This window comes from Nothoprocta perdicaria, unplaced genomic scaffold (genome assembly GCF_003342845.1).
Source record: "Nothoprocta perdicaria isolate Ctin4 unplaced genomic scaffold, notPer1 scaffold_69, whole genome shotgun sequence".
In the NCBI taxonomy this organism is placed as follows: Eukaryota; Metazoa; Chordata; class Aves; order Tinamiformes; family Tinamidae; genus Nothoprocta; species Nothoprocta perdicaria.
In genome coordinates, this window is record NW_020455965.1 from 350,273 (window position 1) to 371,137 (window position 20,865).

Below are 20,865 nucleotides of genomic sequence, written 5' to 3' on the forward strand. Positions count from 1 at the left end.
ACTATATATAAGAAGCTAATAAATATCAGTAGGAGGCAGAAGAGGATGCTTGAATAAATTCTTGAAGATACTTCTGTTGCAAGAGAATCAAAAATAATACTCTGAGAAAGTCAACGACATAGAGGATAAACTCACGTGAATTCTTTTTTGCCTGAGAAATCCTTAGACAAGGACATTTATCTTTTATCTTTGTTTTTGTTTCACTAATCTGAATGCCAAGGGAATAAAAGGCGTAATTCCATACCCTAACTGGGAAATGAAGCAGGAATGGAGTGTCAGTCCCTCACCTTAAAGAGTTCCTAAGAAGCAGGTACTGTACCTCACATGTTACAAAACTGACAGCATTAACTCCTTCTAGTGCAGCAATTTAAAGTAGAATTGGCAACCAACTGCCTTATCACATAGGTCACACAAGTGAATTGCAAGAAACAAAGCACAAAAATTACATATAATAAAAAAATTTGAGGGCATACTAGTTCACCTGCAAACACTCACTCGTACTTAGACATGTAAATAGTGCACTCAGTGTTTGCTTAGTAGAAGTTTATTGAAAGGAAAACTGTAGTGCAGTGGCAAAAAAAAAAAAAAAGAAAAAAAAGATGAAGGCCTATAAAGGAGTGAACTGCTCTCTCCGTAAGTAAGGCCACAGTAGCAAGGTCCTTTAAGAGAGACCTAAACTTTGAACTGACAGGTTAGAGCCTAGAAAAGAAGACAATACCACACTTTAAAGCTGTTCTTATGGACTCTATCCAAGCTTCAGTGGAAACAAGTTTGGTAGGAAATGCTGCCAGTGACAGATGTAGAGCATTCTCCTAACACTTTCAGCTGCTGACTAATGAGTAGGTGTTTGATAGGACAGTTGAAATGAAAAATGGCTCATTTATCCAAACCTATGATTTCATGTAAAGCTAGCTAAAGAAATTCACACATATTTCTCAAGAACAATATTTCTCCTGATGACTTTTTGGGGTGGTTATTTACCCTTACCGTGTCATATTTCTTACTCCTTAACATGTTACAAAATATCTCAGAGTAGATAATTGCTGAAGTATTTTAATATTAAGTGACTTGATGGAGCTTTCTCCCCTCCCATCCTGGTATGAACACTACAGAATTGCCAGATTTTGTTTCATGCCATTCTATGTTTACAACACATGTTTATTTCAATAATTTAGCTAGACATTAAAAGGAAATTTAAACACAGCAATATTTGTAGTGTTTATACAACACTAAGACAGTCAAGATCAAAGTTGAAAAATATGAAGTTACTAAATTTAAATGGCAAAAAATAAAATCTCCAAGCAGGGTTGCCAAAATGCTATTGAAACATGAATGCAGCCAGGACCAGAAGGTAGCACTTAGCATGCTGGGGTAGTCCAATACGGTTTGTATATAAGGGAGAAAAACATCAACTGTTTCACAAAACTGTGCTTACCAATACTTTCCATGAGAATTAAATTGTTTTGCCATGTTGTTTTGCTATTTAAATGCACTACCTCTTAAGACAAATTATCTTTTTACAGTAGCATTATACAGTATAATATACAATCTTACTTCATATAAAATATTTCTAGCTAAACAGCAAAGCTACCACCTTGGAGCTGAACATAATTCCTTAATTACTAAGCATGCACATAAGAAGTGTGATTAAACTAGAATGGCCTAAGCAGTGCACTTTTGTTCTCTCCCTAATTTATAACTAGCAGGAATAGGTTTCTATGACACAGGTGCTATTTAACTCTCCAATCTCAACAGCTCAGTAGAAAAGTGCTTCTCAAATATATCTTCTGTCTCTACAGTTCCCACAGACTCATTGGATATGCATAATATATGGAATCTCCTTCATTTCAAGGAAATGGATGGTAGTTAAAAAAACACAAAAACAAAAAGAAACCAGGTCAGGTAATATCATTGCTCAAGTTTGAGCTTATCTTGATAAGAGTTTGGAAATTATGAACACACATGGTTGAATTACTTTATAGCACAGAAGTAATTATGTTTTAGCTTTCTTATAAATATACTTTTTAATTCACTCTGACCATAAGTTTTGTTTGGCTGTCTCTATAGTCAAGGGTAATGTACAAGTCTTCTGTTTCTGACCTCTTCAGAAATTCTCACTTTTTCCTCCTTCCTCACAATTACAGCAGTTTTTTCAACAAATACTTGGTCTCAGTACCAGAATTTTAAACTGGAATGACCTCTTCTCCAATCTTCATCTATCAGACTATCTTTTTACAGAGGATAAAAACTGAGTCGTCTCCCCTAGACAGCTATTTATGACTTAAACATTTGGAAAGCTTTAATAACACCTCTCTCCCTATCTGAGTCCTATATTGAAGGCAGACAAGTTGAAACACCATCCTAAACTTATCCTCTTGCACAAAACAGACTCAGAATTTGGCACGACTCTCTACTCTCTGAAATGAAACTGCACATCCAGTATATGGAATGTACTCAGAAAAATAACATCCTTTGACCTGCCATATTTATTTTTAAAGTATTAATGATTTAAAGTGTGATTTAAGCATAAAATCAACTAAACAAGAAATTAAGCAAGACATCTTCGCTTTAAGTTGCAAACTGGGGTTGATCAAAAATGAAACATCAACGTGAAATACATGAAAATCTGCACCAAGAAAACATCACAATATTCTGCATTCCTCACCGCTGCAAAGTTAGCCTAGATAGCCCATCTGTCAACTTAATTCATCTCTTCCTACCTTAACACATATATTTATTGGTAAAACATATCTGCATTTTCAAGATCAGAAATTAACTGAGATGTAAATAGCAGTTCTGTAAACAATTTGGGATGGTATTTGAAAATTAAAGCTCAATTACAAATGCCATCTTTATGGCTATATGCACTATGTTTACCATCTAACAACAAGACAAAAATGAAGCTACAAAATAAATTCCAATGTTTCGTTATTATAGGAGGCATCTGTAAGGCTATAAACAGATCCCTGTCCAGCCTGAGGTGGGGAGAAAGAAAGGAAAAAGCAAACAGAGAAACGCTTATAAAAAGCTTATTTTGAATCATACCCCAATTTACATATGTATGACTGACGCATGTTGGTTGTGAAATTCCGGAGCATTTCAGAACAATATCAAGGAGCACTGACCTTTTTAAAAATGTGTTATTCTAGGACTGAAAGAAAACATTATCTTTCAATGAATCATCACTTGCAGGTTAAAGTCAGATTTCCAAAACAACTGTTTTTGACAGTTTATAAAACCTTGCATCCCAATCACAAAAATCTCAGTATTGTATTTAAGAAATTTTATTGCAACTCTTGCATATCACAGGGATTCCAACCGCATACTTAATCTCATTCTCCATGCAACAGCTCTTTCCAAACACTACACATTTATACAATTTACTGAAAAAAGTATATCCTTGCAAAATGATTCACACAAACATAAACATGACCACCTATTTGCACTATCAAAAATTCCTTGTAGCATACAAACCCAAAGTACCTACTGAAGAAGGGAGCAGGCTAGAATTACATATTGCAGAGAGATTGTACCATGCCAGAGAACTGTTATCTCGAGAGCGAGTATTACTAAAATTCTAAATTCTGGTAAATATTTTTAACAAAGTGAGTTTCATCCTTTTGTTTTAATTTTCTATAGTCTTCAATAGCCTCGAACAGAAGTAAACGTGCCCCAAGACTGAGGCTGGCAATTTACTGTTTGTGAAAGGCCACCTTGCTGGCAGGCTCCTTTTTATCTTGGCCAGTGATGCTGCTGGCAAATTAAACAGTGAGAAGAACATCACAAGGGTGCTGTCCCACTGCAGCCAACACTGACACATGGCTCTTATTTGGCAAGGGATAACTATAATCCAAGTAAAATCACAGGAAAAGCTATTTGAAAATATGATTGAAAAATAAATTAGGTTTGATTTCTCTAAAGGAAAAAAAAAGGAATCTGAATTTGGAGTTAAATGCAGTTACCTCATACCAAAATCAAATATACTTTTACTTTCAGTCTGCATTAAAAATCCAAATCAGGCAGATCATGTCTCTATAAAATATTTAATAATTGACCAGATTGACTGTGATACTCTGGTTACTAACAGTTTGCCATGAGAGTTAAAATGAAAACGTATTATTGCAACCAGTCAAGTGTGCAAGCAGTGTGCATGTAATTCATAACATATCAAGACAGTCTCTGCAAAAGTTTCCCCTCTAACAAAACCAATTATCAGGAAGTTTTGCAGAAGACAAACCACCGCTCACCCCCAAATCAACCAACCCCAACCAATTTTAGGCTAGTAAGTTTTTTTTTTCCCATTTTTCCCCAACAAAGAGCTGAAAACAGAATCAACTTCTCACTAATTAATAATCTGTACTGCAAATGCAGTCAAGAAGGAGAAATGGATAAGGAGAAAATCAACATATGTTTGTTAGCATAATTTTTCTCTTTATGAGACTAATTAAGAGCTTTTCAAGACTTCCAGTGTCTTACAATACAGTCGTGACATCAGTTTCCCAGAGATATCATCTGAACTACCTGTGGTCAGAGGAGCTATCTTACCTGAACTGGATCGGGTTGCTTGCAGCGTGCTGCAGGATGCTTTACTAGCTTCTACCTCTGTTGATACACATATCTCTGTGCCAACCAATTCCTGTCACAGACTTCTCTTTTCTATGTTTATCTCGGCTCTTAGAGCCTCTTAACACACAATTTATTTCCTTTTCTTTCTGCATCATCTGAGCTACCCTGTTCCACCATTTCCTGAGTAAATTGACAGTTTACAATAAGGTGCTCTGATGAATATAAATCATCATAAATCTTCCAGAACTTATCAGCACATCTGTGTAATGCCCAGTGAAAAACCGAACAGTAAGCCCAAAAGACTTGCTCTGTTTCAAAGCAAAAGCCATAATTTTCCTTTAAAAAGAAACAAAAAAAAAACATACCTTGGCAATCATTTTGGCTTCTCTCTCATGCCAATATTTCAAGGTATCCACTGACTGCAAGGTGATTACCTCAGCCATGCTCAATGTCCCTTAAAGCCTGTAGGTTACATTGATCTAACACTGAACCTGGAGTACAAAATAGCCCCAATCCGCAACTGTGTTTGAGCTTCACGCAAGGTATGTCACACCACAGCACAAGCCAACATTTGAGGAAAATGCACAAACTCCCTGCCACCTAGAGACGAGAGAAACGTTTCCTAATTACTGTAGCCATCGATATATAGCTTCCCATTATCAGTAACTGGAGTTTGGAAGCTGGAAACTGGTAGCACACAGCTAGCCTAAAAGTAAATGTAAAAAAATGTATTGAATGAATTGAATGTAAAAAAACACATTCCTCTCAACTCTTAAATCAAACCTGCCTTAAGTATCTCAGTCCTTTGAATTACAGCCTGCCAACTCACTTTAATTCTTGTCCAAATTCAAACAGTAAGCAGCACTCACTGTTCAAAAAGGAAAAAATCCCAGCTTCACACAACACACTGAATGCTCATCAAGTTGTATATCTATGTATGTAAAAATGTGACTAAGAGTGTTCTCAGCGATAATAGCAGATGGAAATTAAGTCATGAGTGATGAAAGACAAATACAATGCACAATACTTCTAGCATTGCTTAACATCCAAATACACTGCTTTTATCTATGAAAATATTCTTAAAGCACGCCTCATTTTTAGGAGTGTGGGATTTTTTTGATTATGAGCAAATCAAGTGCTCATAATCAGTAGACAGTACCTCTGAATACCAATGGAAAATTTCAATTTTTCATTTATTCTGCTACCATAAATGCATAATGCTAGCACATACTTAACACAGACACCGTTAAAAAGAAAATATGAAAGTTATACTAACATGAGAAGGCTTATCATCTTTCCTTCACACACAACCAAGCAGAAGATCACAAAGTCTTAAAATTAAGAAAGGAAAAGAATTCATTTTCACCTAAATGTACTACCTTGCTTGACCTACCCTCAGGAAATCCACACCAGTAAATACCAATAGACCATGTTTATCTCATAATGCCAGGAAATATCTTCACACAAACAAATTGTGTAGGCTTTCAGCATTTGAGGAGAGATGATTGATATTTCATGGCACAGGACAACATATAATTCATCCTCAAGGTCTCTGAATGCTAAGCCTCTCCATGGCTACTTACTTTCCATATAGAGTCCAAATATTCTGCTTTTGTAGGAGATAAGCAAATTTTCCTTCCCATAAACTCTGAAGATATTTACAAAATTCATATATGGACTGCCAAGAAGGCAACACACTGCAAATTCTCACATAAAGACTGTAAGAAGGAAAATATAAAGGGGGGGGGGGGGGGAGGCGCATGCCAGTACGCTATCATGAGCAAATATTGTGTGTGTTCATACTTTTAATACACATATAGATACTTTTCAGATATAAGTACCACAAAAGCTGAAATGCTTCTATCTCAAGACCAAGATCTCGCACAAGAGACCTAATTAAAAAAAAATAAAGACATACCTTTTAAAGCTGGCAGTTTTTGAAGCTCCCTGTTATTGCTCACATTAAACCTTGAAGAACTTTGACGCTTTTCCTTCTTCAGTACTGTCTGTGGTGCTGGTACTTTGATTTTAGAAAGCTGTGCTGGGGGAGGAGTACTGTTTGACTTCTTGTTTGAAACCTATTAAAAAAGAAAAGTTAATTAGAATTTAACTTGTTATGGAAGAATTTTCTAAAGACATCTTTTGCTACAGAAATTAAACAAACTAAGGTTTTAAATTAATTGCTCTAATCCCTGAACTTACAGCTATCCATTCTCCATTCTTTTAATTTTTTTTTCAGTGTTTCCTGATCCATAACCCTCCTTAGGTGGGAACAGATGATTCTGTTACATGCACTAGCCAACTACCCACCCGCTGAAGAGATATTTTCAAATATTGTATTTCCTCAGTTACTCTCAGTTTGCCTGAGAGGTCTAGATCTCCAAGGTATTTGCTATCTAACTTCCACTTCAAAGGGATCAAGACCGTTCCCTTTACAGCAGGTGCACCTTTCACTGCCTACTTGCACTGTGCTTCCCTGCCAGAGTCTTAACCTTGGCAAGGGCATTCCAGGCTTTGATGTAATATGAAGTTAAAGGAGTGGTTCTTATCATTGTAGCTGTTAGAGCCTTTCAGAAGCTTCAACCAGGAAGAATTTGTGACAGTTTACTCCTGTTCAGAGCAGGTTGTTTTTACTGTACTGCTCCTCAATGGATTATCACTGTGCCTCTGGAAGAACAAATCAAATAATCAGAAACACGTTTCCCACCGACAGGCTTGCAGAGTCTGTATTGCTGGGTTTCCTAAACTACACTCGACAGTGGGGTCTCTCTCTCTCTCATACACATACACAGAAGCTGAATAAAATATTAATCAGTAAAGGCCTGTAGAACTTGCAAAACTGCTTTCCTCATTCCTTTCATGAACTAGGAAAAATAGACTGGAAGTTAACTAGGAAAAATAGACTGGAAGTTAACTGGAAGTTAACAATAGTTAACTGTTTTTCATACGAATGACTTTAAGAGGTTCTTCACAACAATATATAAAATATATGAGTGAGCTAACATAAATCCAACCTATTTAGCTGAAAATTATATCGCAAGCATTAAAATTCTTTCTATGGGACCTTAAATTACTGTGGAAAACTAAGATTTGCAAACAATTTTACACTAAAGAATGCACATCTGAAAATACACCTTAGCACTTTTATTGAAAAGGAGAGTATGGTATTTCCTGTAAGTGCACACATACAATAAGGAACAGGATGGAAGTCAGGTTATAATACTGCTCCTTTGGCAATTTTGAACTTCTATTATTAGTTTCATTAAGTATAGTAGGTAAGAAAGTAGTATGGCATTTCTGCATGAACCAACATCAGCTGCATTTTCCCTGGGATATGACTAAAACTAAAGAAATCACTTTTTTCCACCTTGCATTTTGCAAAGGATTTCCAGAACAGCTTATATACCAGCAACTTCCATATGGTCTGTGAACACACACATTCAGCACATAAGCAAATGTTACCCAACATAACTGTTCAGTGACTCCAAAGGTAGATACATTTAACACAGTCATTTTAGTCAGAGGTTGTTCTAGTAGAAGGCACTCTGCAAGTGTAAGGGAAATGCACATGCTTTAAGGGTTTAAAAACTATATTATGTATTTAGTGTATTGAAGATATAACTGAAAGTACATTTGGTTGCTTTTTGCAACTGGTTTGTAAAATAAAATACACTTAAGACTACTATTTTGCAAACTTACTAGTGTAATAACAAAATCACTTGCAGATTTTTAGAATAAAGAAGGAAAAGGTCAATGCACTGAGCACTGCCAAGTTTCAAACTCCTAAAAACATTCAAGAATTTGTTTCTGTAAAAACGGCATACAGTGGCAAGTTAAAGCTACTGACATATAAGTAATACCTATCATCTTGACTTTTTTTCAGTGTATTTTTAATTTCAAATATCAAATGCTGAATAGTCTTTTTGTTGAAATAAAATTATGAGATAAAGCTTATCAATGAACTAAAATCCAAAAGGCATTCTAAAAATTAAAATGGCTAATGAGAAAGAAGAATAGCACTAAAAATTAGGAAGTGATGATTTGCCATGTATTAGGCAGTAAAAGGCAGTTATCAAGTATTCACAACATAACTGTTACACAGGATTCTGCACTTTCAATACCATGCCTGAACCTAATGTGCTCCTCCCCCAAACTGGACAGCTTCCACTGCCACCTGTGTGCTGTTCATTACTCAAAACAGGAAAAGTCACTTTCCCGTTTCCTCTATTCCCAAGCAAATTCTCAAATTTGAAACAACAGGTGGGCACATACGCCTGCACACACGAACACACACTGGTATACAAAGGTAGTACATACCTCAGGGAATCAAGTATTTTAAATTACAAATATCTCCTAAAATTAGCCAAAAGTGGTTAAGAAAAGGGTAATGTTTCTAAAAATAAAAATTAAAAAAAAAATAAAAATTGTTGCACGAAAGCATTTTTGCTGCCATGACAACTTCCCTATCTAGCAGGGAAGACTCCAGCATAATCCTAGCCCTGAATCACTCACCGGTCAATTTACCCAATGAATTTTCTTCATCTTTCTACTACCAACTATAGTTATCTCTGGTGTTTAGTCACACTGTGAACTTTCAGCCAGGCATATCAGAAAAGCAGCTATAACAGCTAAAGAGTTCAGTATTTATTATCACCGTAATACTACTACACAGCTATAACTGACGACCTCTGCAAGTGCCACTGTGCTGTTTAGAGCACTGGCTCTAAAACTGCCAAGTAACCAATCCCAGAGAGAAAAGCACTTGGAGAAAGTGACTGAAGTCAATTTAAATAAATTACACAGTTCAGCAACCTGAATATCTCCCTACACCCCCACAACGAACCTTATTAGCACGTTACGAGTCTGTCTTAGACTAACAAGAAAACAAAAGAAGATTAACAGCTCTGTGTGTGTATGCACTTGTAAAGCTTTCCAGGTAACACACTACACCTTTTATCAAGGTAAGGTGTTTGATAGTTTGTCAGGGTCAAGTTCAACTTCCTCCCAGCAACAAACTGAGCTACTTCAGAAACCACAACTCCTGAAAGTAACTGATTGGCTAAATGAGTGAAGAATTCCCCTTATTCAGCAACAAAACAGTCAAACTAGAGGGATGTTGTCATCAAATAAACTCTTTCCAGCTGATCTTCTTCCTTCTGATCAACAACTCCCTCCTACCCAAATATAGCTGCAGACACACTGGAGTCCCAAAGTGGCTGATCTGTCCTTAAAATGCACACACACGTTGCTTTGGAAAACATCTGACAAACTCTTTCTTCAGAACACACTTTAAAAGACACAGATTTTAGATCAGTTTGGTTTTAAAAGACAGATCTTTATATATTGACTAGGCTGAACAGAATAATGACTTTGGACTTGGATTTTTAAATTATGCTTTTAAGAAAAATCAAAAAAGTTTGTTGTTTTCCTTAAATAGACTTTAAATGAATTCAAAAGAGCGAAAACGGTAGAAGAGAAAGGGTTCTCATCATCAATACAACTTTAAGATGGATAGTCCTTGCATTTCATCTTCCTATAAATCCTTGTGCATCAAGCAGAATGAGGTATTTTCTTACTCTGAATAGCACTGTTTTGAGCAAAGTTAGATTTTTCTTTTTGAATTCAACTCTACCACCTTCAAACACAACAGTTTTTACTTCAAGCACTGCTTACCCAAAAGAAAATCCCAACTCCTTCTACTGAGGCAAACAAAGGCTTAATCAGAATGCTAAGAACTCCATGCTGACAGGACACTGCTGAGAGGGAACTAAAATCCCATTCTTTCGCCAAAAGCAATCTAAGACCTGTACAACAGGTTGCTGACACCTGGAAAGAGTGTCCACCCTGCACCTCATGTCAGTAAGGAAGGGTGTTGGAAGTCTCAACTCCTCCCATCCTGGCAATCCTGGAGGCCCTGGTGCTCCAGCTGCTTCGAACCCTCTGAGCTTATCTTTCTCAGCACACTCACTTGCAATGGAATTGCATCAAAGTATCAAAAGCTTTTGCTCTGCAGTATCAAGTGGGTCTCTAAGTCAAGTGCACAATAAAGCAGCAAGCTCTAAACTGGACCATGTTTAGAGCAACTGAAGATGATAATAAAAACACTCAAATGCTTCTGTCATTCTGGATCACCTTTTTAAAAGGTGAATGGCTTATGCACCAGTCAAAACCACACCATATCCTAGCACAGAGCAAGAGATATTCTTCCCTCTATCATCCCCTTTTTGACACAAGAAAAAAAGGTGCTGGTCAGTATCCTGTATGGTGCTTCTTGATGCAAAGTAGTCTAACATACATCTGAAAAATTCTTCAGGAAGAGTATCACTCCTGAATTCAAGTTTGTATCAACATGTAATACTAACCCCAGACAGAAACAGCAAGCCAGGCACTAGCAAGGACCCTGATTAAAAAAAAAAAAAAGAAGTGACATAAAAATAAGTAAATAGAAAGGTAGACCACAAACCAAATAACAAAGGCTTAAATCTGCCAGTGAAATGCAAGAAGTGGGAAAAAAAATAAAAAAGCCATAAAACCATGTGCAATATAAAAGCAGGTGTTTTGGGAGAGGCAAACCAATACCACTTCTGCTACTGCACCACAATGCTCTTGATGGGACTCATTTTGAGCTCAAGAATAGAATAAGAATGTTTACATTAATGCAAATAGATCCCTCTCCTTTTCATTTTGGTACAGTAAGTAGCCTCTATGGAAATATTTTTCATTATGATAAATGGACGTCTAATCTACAGCACGCAGAAGAGCTCATTTCTTGCTAAAACAGTCTCAGAAGTGGCTTTGAAAGTGTTCTGGATGATACCTAAAGCATTTGCAAAAATAAAATTGAAAACTCATTCACTAAATCTAAATGACTAATAAAAAAAAAGAACGTAAAAGGGATATTTATAACTTCATTTTCAAAAAACGTGTGAGGGCCAGTCGACAATTTAAAATAAATTGGCTAAAAGGTTGAGGCCCAATACCTAATCAAAGTAATTAGGCTGAGAGGTTGAGTTTTATTTAATCTCTTGAGGTGAGAGCTAAAATAAAAGATCAAAGAGTCAAAAGGAGTGGAGAGCAGTTAAGATCCGAGTAGAGCCTTACATTTTGTTCTTCCCTACTGCACTAACTTCAAAGAGGCAAGAACATCTCTGAACACTCCAAGAATTTCAAGCTCTGCCTCGGAGCTGATGAAATATCTGCTCCTCATTGCCTGCTCTGAGGGAGGGCATATCTGGCACATAGCCCAGCTGCAATGAAACAGTTGGGACTGAGGCAAGGTACTGAAATCCCACCCTCACCTCCACCCCCAGCACCATCACAAAGCTCTAGCTCTTTTAGATCCTACAATGAGGGTTTTCCAGGACCAAGCAGTATCGATAGGATAGCTCTTCAACAGGAATCAAACAACTGACATTTGTGCAGTCCAAGCTTCATTACTGCTTACTGCAATAGCTTGGCAATGACAGGATACTTCACGCTGTTGCTGTCCCTTGGTCACCAATGCAGTTACACAGCGTGGCCCTGTATGCACACCATTACCTGCTGGTGACGGCACATCACTTGAAGGCTAAAACGTGTAGGTGAACAACTCATTCACAGAATTTAGCACCTGCACTTAACTTTTTAGTCTACTCAATACAGACAAGATATGCTGTCCCTAATCCTCCACGCATCCCAAGAGCTCCTAAGGGGACATATACTCCCTCATCAGGGCAGAAGATGGCCGGTTCTTTTCCTTCCTGTAGTTACTACAGGCACATTCTTTTGGAGCCTCCTGTATTCTCGTGATGCAGTTGGGTATGCTCTTAGACTCCAAAAGCACCAACAATACTTCTCAGACTAAAGGGCAAAACAGACTGCCATTTCATTCAGCCTGAAAATACCACTACATAACATACATTTATGTTTCTAGTTACCTTTACATTTTTTTATTGCCAAAGTTGCCATCATAATTTAGTTACAGATAATAGTTTAAGAAGCTTATCCAGTATATTCCCTCATTTAAAACATTTAAACAGTCAAAATTCCAGTTATTTAGCAGTGTTTTAAGATCTCAGCTCTTTATTATACATGCTGTTTCCTAAGTTTACTGCACATACAACTCTGAGGTGGGTGATAACATCCCAATCCTCTCTGATTTACAACAACACAGAAAAAGGATGACAATGGCACAGTGTATCTACAGTTGTATAGTCACATATTTAATTCTAGAGACACTACTACGATTTTACAACAGTTGCACCAGCTCTTTTCTCCTCATGACTTCCTCTATCGCAGCACTCTAGAGCAAATACTGCTACCAGGATAGCAGTATTTGTCCCTCGAGTCAATGCCAGATTAACATCACCAGATGCTAATGCTCAAAGTGCTTTCTGAGAGGACAATGTTAGAACTTTTCTCTTTTTTATGGCATTCATGACAAATTGCTCGGCAGAGCTATGAAGACAGTCTGCAGTGTTTTGTTTCTTTTAGTCCATGTAAGTAGCACACACTCATTGGCAAGGAGTTTGTTGGGCAGCAATTTGCTACAGCTTAAGTATTTTTCAGTAAGTGGAGACTCAATGCAAACTATGCAAAATTGAACATGGATTTTTAACCATCCAAACATACAAGAAGGGGTATTATTCCATAGACAAAATGATTAAGAAAAGCAAGAAATCAACACACTTTCTGGGTACCATTTTTGACTGGTTCTGAGGTTTCAACTTTGCAGAAGATTCTTGCTGCAAGGCCACTTTGCCATATCACTCACTGGTTTCAAAGCCACAAGACTGCTCGAACGCCCAGTGTCTGGCAGATCTGGCTGACAGCGCTGATGACTTTTGCTAGGCTGACCCAGAACACATTTAGGTTTTTATTGTACTTCTCCACATTTGCAAAAACATTGCCTAGAATGATACCTGGACAGTCATGCTACAGTATTTTCAGCTTTCCTTCTAGCAAGCATGTATTATTCTTTCATTAAAAATTATTTCAGTGTTTGAGAGGCAGAGAATATTACAGTAGCAAGCTCAACATAATCTACTTTGCTTTTATTTAAGACAGCAAGAGCTACATCCTCAAGCTTTGAGGATTCAGGTGATTATAACAATAAATAAAATATTAACTTTTGTGCTAGGTTGCAATGACAAAATTTAGGTATTTTGGTGCATGTGTCATCAGCACACACTGACTTACTTTGTGGTATTGTTTAGCAACTGACTTTGTTCAGCAATGTTCCTGATTGCTGTTCCTGATGCAGAATCATGAAATTCCATTAATGTTTTGTCAGACATGACATGGAGTTTGAATTGCATCAATAATTGAAAAATTCCCTATTAAAAATGAACACAGTGAGGTGATGCACCATTGCACGTTTTCTAGTCATAGGACATTTTAGAAGACTGATCCACTGGCTGAAGATCTTTCATCTTTTTTTGCCAACATTATTTTTTCCATAATACAAAGCTTTGCTTGCCCTTCCTTTCAGATGATTATACACACAGCTCAACTTTTGTATTCTAAAAAATTGTTTTATCCTAGCTTTGGGCAACACACTTGATGTGCAACACATCAAATCAATCCTGGCAACAGTCAAAGACCCCAAACTCAGCATACTGCATCCTTGAGATTCTTGCATTATAGCCTGATATCCTTTGTTTGACTTCAGAGCTAAACTTTGGTAGCATAAAGCTTGGTTTCCATTTATTCCTTGGGATTTTCTATTTTTTGTTTTAATTAGTTTTCTTCACTGACAAACTGATATTTGATTCTTCTTAGTCAGGTCAGGGAACTCAGGCAACGATCATCAGGATGCCCAAGCCAGGACTGCGAGTACTTTTGTGCTAGTTTTGTTTGCTGAAAGGACACTAGAAGCAACAGGGATATATTTGTCCAATCAACAAGCAAAAATACCACCCAGAAATACCAAATTTGTTACCTTTGTTATCCATGTAGCACTGCAGCTATCAGTTAGCTAAGTGTGATTAAACACACACAAATATAATATTTAGAATATAATATTTATGAGATGAATTTAAATAATTGATCTTTTCTTAATTTACTTTAATTCTTGTTTTTTCCTTTGTAATTTCTCTGATCACCCTAAAACACTTCTGTTTTCAAAAAGTCCAATAACTTCTATTTTAATAATTCTATAATACATACACATTCATGAACACTAGAGTCTTCTCAAAGTCTAATTTTTAAAAAAAAAGGAAAAAAGGAGAAGAACTGTTTGAAACAAAGGTGAACAACAGCATAATATTTTCTGCATTACATGTTCTCACTTCCAGTGGAACAAGTGCTGATAGCCCTTTTCCAAAAAGTACTTTGCTTCTTTTGATTAGAAAAAACTTTGCTTTTATTGTTCTGTTTCCATTTAGGAAAGATTCAGAAAATTTAAAAGCATACTTCAAAAGCAAAAGGAAATAGGTACCAAAATAAACTGCAAACCAAAGACCTTGCACTTAATATATGGGATTAAAGTAGTCATACTTGTTGAAGGACCTGTTGAGGGACTTAGCATTATGACTGACAAAAGTTTATCTTTTTAGGTTAGAAAGAATTAAGTATAATTACTTGTTATAGCTAATTATTTTTCAATGGCTGTATCAACCCATTAAAAATTAATTCCTCTTCAAAGAAGAAAATGAGAACTGCAAGCCACGAATATTTGAAACTTAGGCTTTAAATTAAAGAAGCTGGCACATCAGCTTAAAATAAATAAAACAAAGCACTAAAGCCCCCAGACTTCACTTTCATACCTGAGGCAAAAGTCAGTCCATCCTGAACTTATATGCAGCTAGATTTAAATTCCCATTCCTGCAAATGTTAAAAATAAGAGTCCAAACACAAATGCCGCAGAAAGCTTTGAAAAATACATTGCACACTCTCCATTTCAAGACATCAAGAAATTCTGTGATCCAGAGGATTAGCTGTTCAAAAATTCCAAATTCTTTTCATATTATGAAAATCTCTGCACAGACTTAGCTTATTGTTTTGGGCTATTTAGCTTTTTTTGTATGCTTTGGGGATATTTCTGTATAAGCTATCAGCTATTCCTGTTCTATAGGGTTATATGCCATGGGGAGAGAGGAGGAAGAGTTCAAGATCCCAAAACTTTACACATAGCTGTGGTTTAAATAATCCACTAACTGGCAGTATGGCAGGGAACATGACCAAAACCTTTGGTGACAACTTAGGAACTGACCATTTAAAGAAAAAAAGCCTTCACATAACTGCAGTAAATTGCTGTACTGGTAACTATCATTTGCCTTGCACAAAACTACTGAAAGGCAATGGCTGTGAGATACTGGCAGGACAGAAGCACAGGTCAGTACTTAACATAATTCTGTCTTACTTAAAGACATTTAGCTTTTTATTTGAAAATTGATTTCAACAGTGATACCAGTCTGACATTAGCACCACATGCTGTCAATAAATCAAGCAATTTCACCTCATGGGGAAAAATCTGGCCAATGCAGTTTGTATTTTATTACAATTTGATTTGTTTCTATTTGAAAAACCTTTATACTAGAAAAAGCAAAGCAGGACAGCACATGGAAAGAAGAGATGATAATACTCATAAGAGCAGTCATGCAACAGCAAATGGAAGATTGTGCTGTATCGCAAAAGAACCTGAAGAGCTAGCTCTAATTTCTGTTCTTCCTTGTTGAGGCCATCAAGCCAATATCATCTTGGAAAGAAGGGCATTCTTTCCCTGTTATAGACTACCCAAAGTCTAGATTCAAACTAGAAGTATCAAATTTCTAAAGCAAATGTCTTCCAAATTAGTTCAACTAGAACTAAAAGTTATCACCCCCAAACAAACTTCTGCAAAAGACTATCAACTCCGCCATCCCTCACATGAAACAATACAGTGTATTGTCCACTGCTCCTACATCCTTTTAATGCCATCAGGAGAGTTCAAACTTCAAAAGCAAAAGAGCAATCAAGAAAATGAGCCATTTAGTGATTCACCTTAAGGTTCCACATTGGGGATGAACAGGAATTATATGCATGTGTTCTATACCAGAGCCAATCATGTTCCACATGGGTTTTCTGTTTTCGCTTTTTTTTTGTTGTTGTTGTTGTTGTTCTTCTTCTCTTTATGTGTTAGGGTTTTTTTTTTTTTTGTATTGCTTTGTTTACTTAAGAGGAAAAAAGTGTAACAGTTCTTTACAATCATGAACTAGTAACAACACTTCTCTTTCTAAGTAAATGCATAGGAAAATTAATTAGAGGACATCTGAGAGATTAATGTGGCAGATTTGCAACAATCTGGGTTGAGACATAAAATTGAAGCTAGTTTAACCATGGAGGAAAAAAAAAGAAAAAGAAAAAAAAAAAGGAGACCTAATTTCTACTAACTCAGGTGTATTTGATCATGGGTTACTACTGCCTTCACTCAAAATTACACCTACTCATCCCTTTGACAGAAGTGCGCTCTACAATAATGTTTAGTTGTGTACAAAGTAACTTTTCCAAGAGTGATTTTGATCATAGAGCACATCTACAAACAGCTGTGCGTTGACATGACCACGGTCACACCTAGGCACCTTTTTTTTTTTTTTTAAGAAATTTATGTTCTGAGCATAGCTTTTGGGCACTGAAAAATAACCTAAGTATTTTACCAGATTAAGACACTACTCCCACGCAGAGGCAAGTAATACACCACAGACTGAGTCTCATTACCTTTCTCCTGTGCACAACCTGAATGCACTAATATCTTGGGCTAATTACTGAAGTAAGAAGTTATCCTTGAAGGGATACAGCCAACTATTCTGGCAACTATTTAAACTAACATGCTAGTCTTCATCAACAGAGTAAATTCAGGCTATAGTCAGATCTGTGCTGCATGGAAAAAGCACATATTTCTAGCTTTCCATTATATAAGAGTCCTTCTGGTTTCATATCTTATAGGAAAGATGTGCATCTTTTATGAAACTTTCAACTTTTCTTCTGGCTTAGTTATCAAAGACTAAGTGAAATTCTAGCTCTCAGCAGAAGAATTGGTGTTAAATATTCACTACTTTCTTCTTCATCTCCCCCTTTCCCAGGAAACTCCACACACTGATTACTTCCCTCAAGTGCTTAAAAACAGTATTAAAATTTGGCTTTATTTTTTCCATTTACTTCACTAAAAATGATTCACCCCTCTCAGGGTATGAGAGGTATCCCCCTCCAAGATAAATCTGACCAAGCAATCTACAGTTGATATTTATATAAATATGTAAATACACATACATATATATGGAGACATGTGTAACCTCAGTTTTTTACAATATTTGTATTTGCACAGAGAGCACTTCATTGAGGCTTCAAGGTGACACAGTAAAAGAATAAAAACACTGTTCTGTCAGGTGTGACTGAATTTTTGCTTATTTAATGGCCACTCTAATGCTGAGCACTCCTCATTTCAAATGGATGGAATATCATTTTTATGATCTACACTACAAGATAGTATGGAAGAGAAGGAACAGGAATGAAAAATAGAGAATAGCAGCAAATGGACCAGAGGTTGAAGGGACATATCACAAAATGTATACTGCTTTTGAGTTCAGCATCAGAAAAAAAATGTTGCAACTAAAAATAATTAATAGCCATTTATGCTACCTCGATGCTCTCTCGAGCAATTAGCAAATTATGTTTGGAGGTCAAGGGATACACAAAAATACAGCATGCGAATACATTAACTTAATATCTTATGCGTGTATACACAGAAACAAACTGAAAAGGCTATCCCTATATACCTCAGTTTAAGAAATGCAAAACATATATAGTGTGTATAGATATATATAATTTTTTTTCCAACAAAAGCTCCTAAAACCCAGTGAATATACACTATTAAATTTAAAGCTTTTTTATCCTTGCTCACATAAAAATGAAATCCGTACCTCAAACTTGTAAATTCCTTAACTGGATTAGCTCATTTCTAAAGTATTCAAAAAGTAAACAACATAAATTGGATAAAGAAAAAGTTAATTGCATTACAACACAGACTCAAAGAACTGCATGCTATACATGAAATGACAGCATGCTATGCATGAACTGTACGCTATGCATGAAATGAAATGAAACTCCATCACAAAAAGGATAACAGAACAGGGAAAAAGGGAAAGATAATCACAAGACTGGAAGTCCTTCCACTCAGGGGAGATTAAATAAGACGAAAAGGTGGAAATCTACTGAAAACAGTTTTAAAAGCCAATGAAATCATTAAAAAATTGAGAATGGTTTTTACACACTGCCTCACCCATGTAAGCTTTTAAGACACATAATATCAGAGACTCATTTACTGAATTAAATGCTTTTTCATGTCATCACTGATATTTCCAAATTAACAAAAACATCAGCTTCAATCATTTTGAGATCACTTTTAGCATGGGCATCTTTACCTGGCATACCAGAAATCTTTTAGCCATTTTTCACATTGTCTACATAGCTTTATGAAGTAGTTTCACTCAACCTAAATCTCATTTCCTGACTGCAAGGCGGGAAAAATCATTTGTTCATTTCCATAAATCCCCAAGATTTGTTGTATTTTTTCATCTTAGTCAGCCCAATGTATCACAAATTTAGTTAAATGCTATAAAAGTATCTACAAATAAAGTATTTGTGGGGCATTGCTGCTTGTTCTTTGAATAGCAGGCAGTTTCTAGTCCTTGCAATGTGCCATTTTTCATGCACATTAAATCGATTTGAGGAAAAATATGAACCAGTGTGTTTCCAAGGATTTGCAGACTATAGACTTTTTAAAAAGCCTCACTAAAACACAGGTACATGGGAATGTTTGATGAACTTCCTCTTTAGAAGAAAAATCACAGGCACACAAACTCCCTCTTCTTTTTCAGAGAATGCTAAAGATAGATTCCTAATACGTGCCAGATTATTTCTATATTTACTATTCTTCAATATTTTGACAAATGGCTTGTCTTCTGCACGTACAAGCACCAGCTAACATACATCTTGGCTACAGCTATCCACATTAGAATTCAAAGGCTATACTACTACTTGTATGCAATTATTCTATTAATTAAGTCAATGAGTCAGGCACTGAGGCTTTTAAAATTGTCTAGAGGCTACATAATGCCCACTGGGAACTGCAAGCATCCTAATTGGGCAGGTCACACGCTCATCAGTGCCCCAGTCCTTGTCCCATTTTGCCCCTACTCATAGAAGACCACGGATGGCTGATAATTCAAAGAAACTATACTTCGCTTCCAGAGCTCTAACTGAAGAGAGAAAAAAACGCAGGAACAGTGTGCAACATGTTGTCCTATAGAGGCTCACCTCTATATACCTCATTCATTTTCCAAAGAATCAAAATAAAACTGTAAACACGTAAAGGAATTGTAAAGAAAGCTACATAGATATTTTCAGTAAACATTTAAAGCTCTCCACAAATGAGAACAGAGTGTGAAGTTTTTATAGTTACATTACCAAAAAGAGAACAAAGCAGTTTTGGTGTCGGCAACCTGCAACTCAGCAGCATCAAAAAAACAAACAAAAAAACAAACAAAACAAAACAAAAAAAGCCCCCACAAATATACAGCTAATATCAGCTGATACTGATAATGACAAGCCTTGTAATTGCACAGGAACTGAAATTCCATTCAATTACACTTCAGGTCTCCTGACAATATGGTACAGGCTGCTGATACTTAATTGACAAACTAGCATTGAAATTTTAAGAGAAAGAAGCTCTATGAATTATAGAGAATGATAAAGACAGTGATAAGCAACTAAAAAGCAAACCTAAAAGCTCATGATGAGACTAAAAAAGTAATGATATGTATTTTGCTTGTTTCCTTTGATCTAAGTTCCTTTAAACAAAATCAAACTTCCCCAAGAGCATCTTCTACAAAGTCTTAAAACACTTCTTGTCAAATACTTGATCAGAGTTTCTATAAACACTTTCCTTAGAGCCATTTATCGTGTCAGAATTACAACAATCTAGACAAACTTAACAAACTCTTCAAAAGTCATCACTCATTTACCTGGAGAAAACACATTATTATAGCCATATTTACCTCATGTTCTTGGTTATCCTGTCCATCTTTGCCACTTTTCCCACTCTTGCCTGATTTTACAGGTTCCTAAAAAATAAGGTTTGCAGTTTCAGTTGCTTTGTAAAAAAGATTTAAATAGACTTTCACAGCAAGAAATCAGGCAGATACTTGCTAAGAATATTTAAAATTATGACACAAAATTGTATTTTCTCAGAATCCACCTAGAAAGTGTTTAAAGAGACGCTTTTATGTAGGGACAAAGAGCGCAAGTGATTTCAACCATGTCTAAGAACTGAGCCTTGCTGTC

At 36.2% G+C, this 20,865-nt stretch overlaps 1 protein-coding gene across 1 annotated transcript in view; it reads right to left on the minus strand.

Moving 5' to 3' along the window:
• PPP2R5C (protein phosphatase 2 regulatory subunit B'gamma) overlaps positions 1-20,639 on the minus strand; it is a 65,916-nt gene extending 45,277 nt beyond the window's left edge. Inside the window, exons 1-2 of the mRNA XM_026050404.1 lie at positions 20,580-20,639; positions 6,485-6,644 (exon numbers count right to left, since the gene is read on the minus strand). The gene's annotated coding sequence lies outside the window, so the exon portion shown is untranslated. The remainder of the gene's footprint in view (positions 1-6,484; positions 6,645-20,579) is intronic.
• Positions 20,640-20,865: the final 226 nt, after the last annotated feature.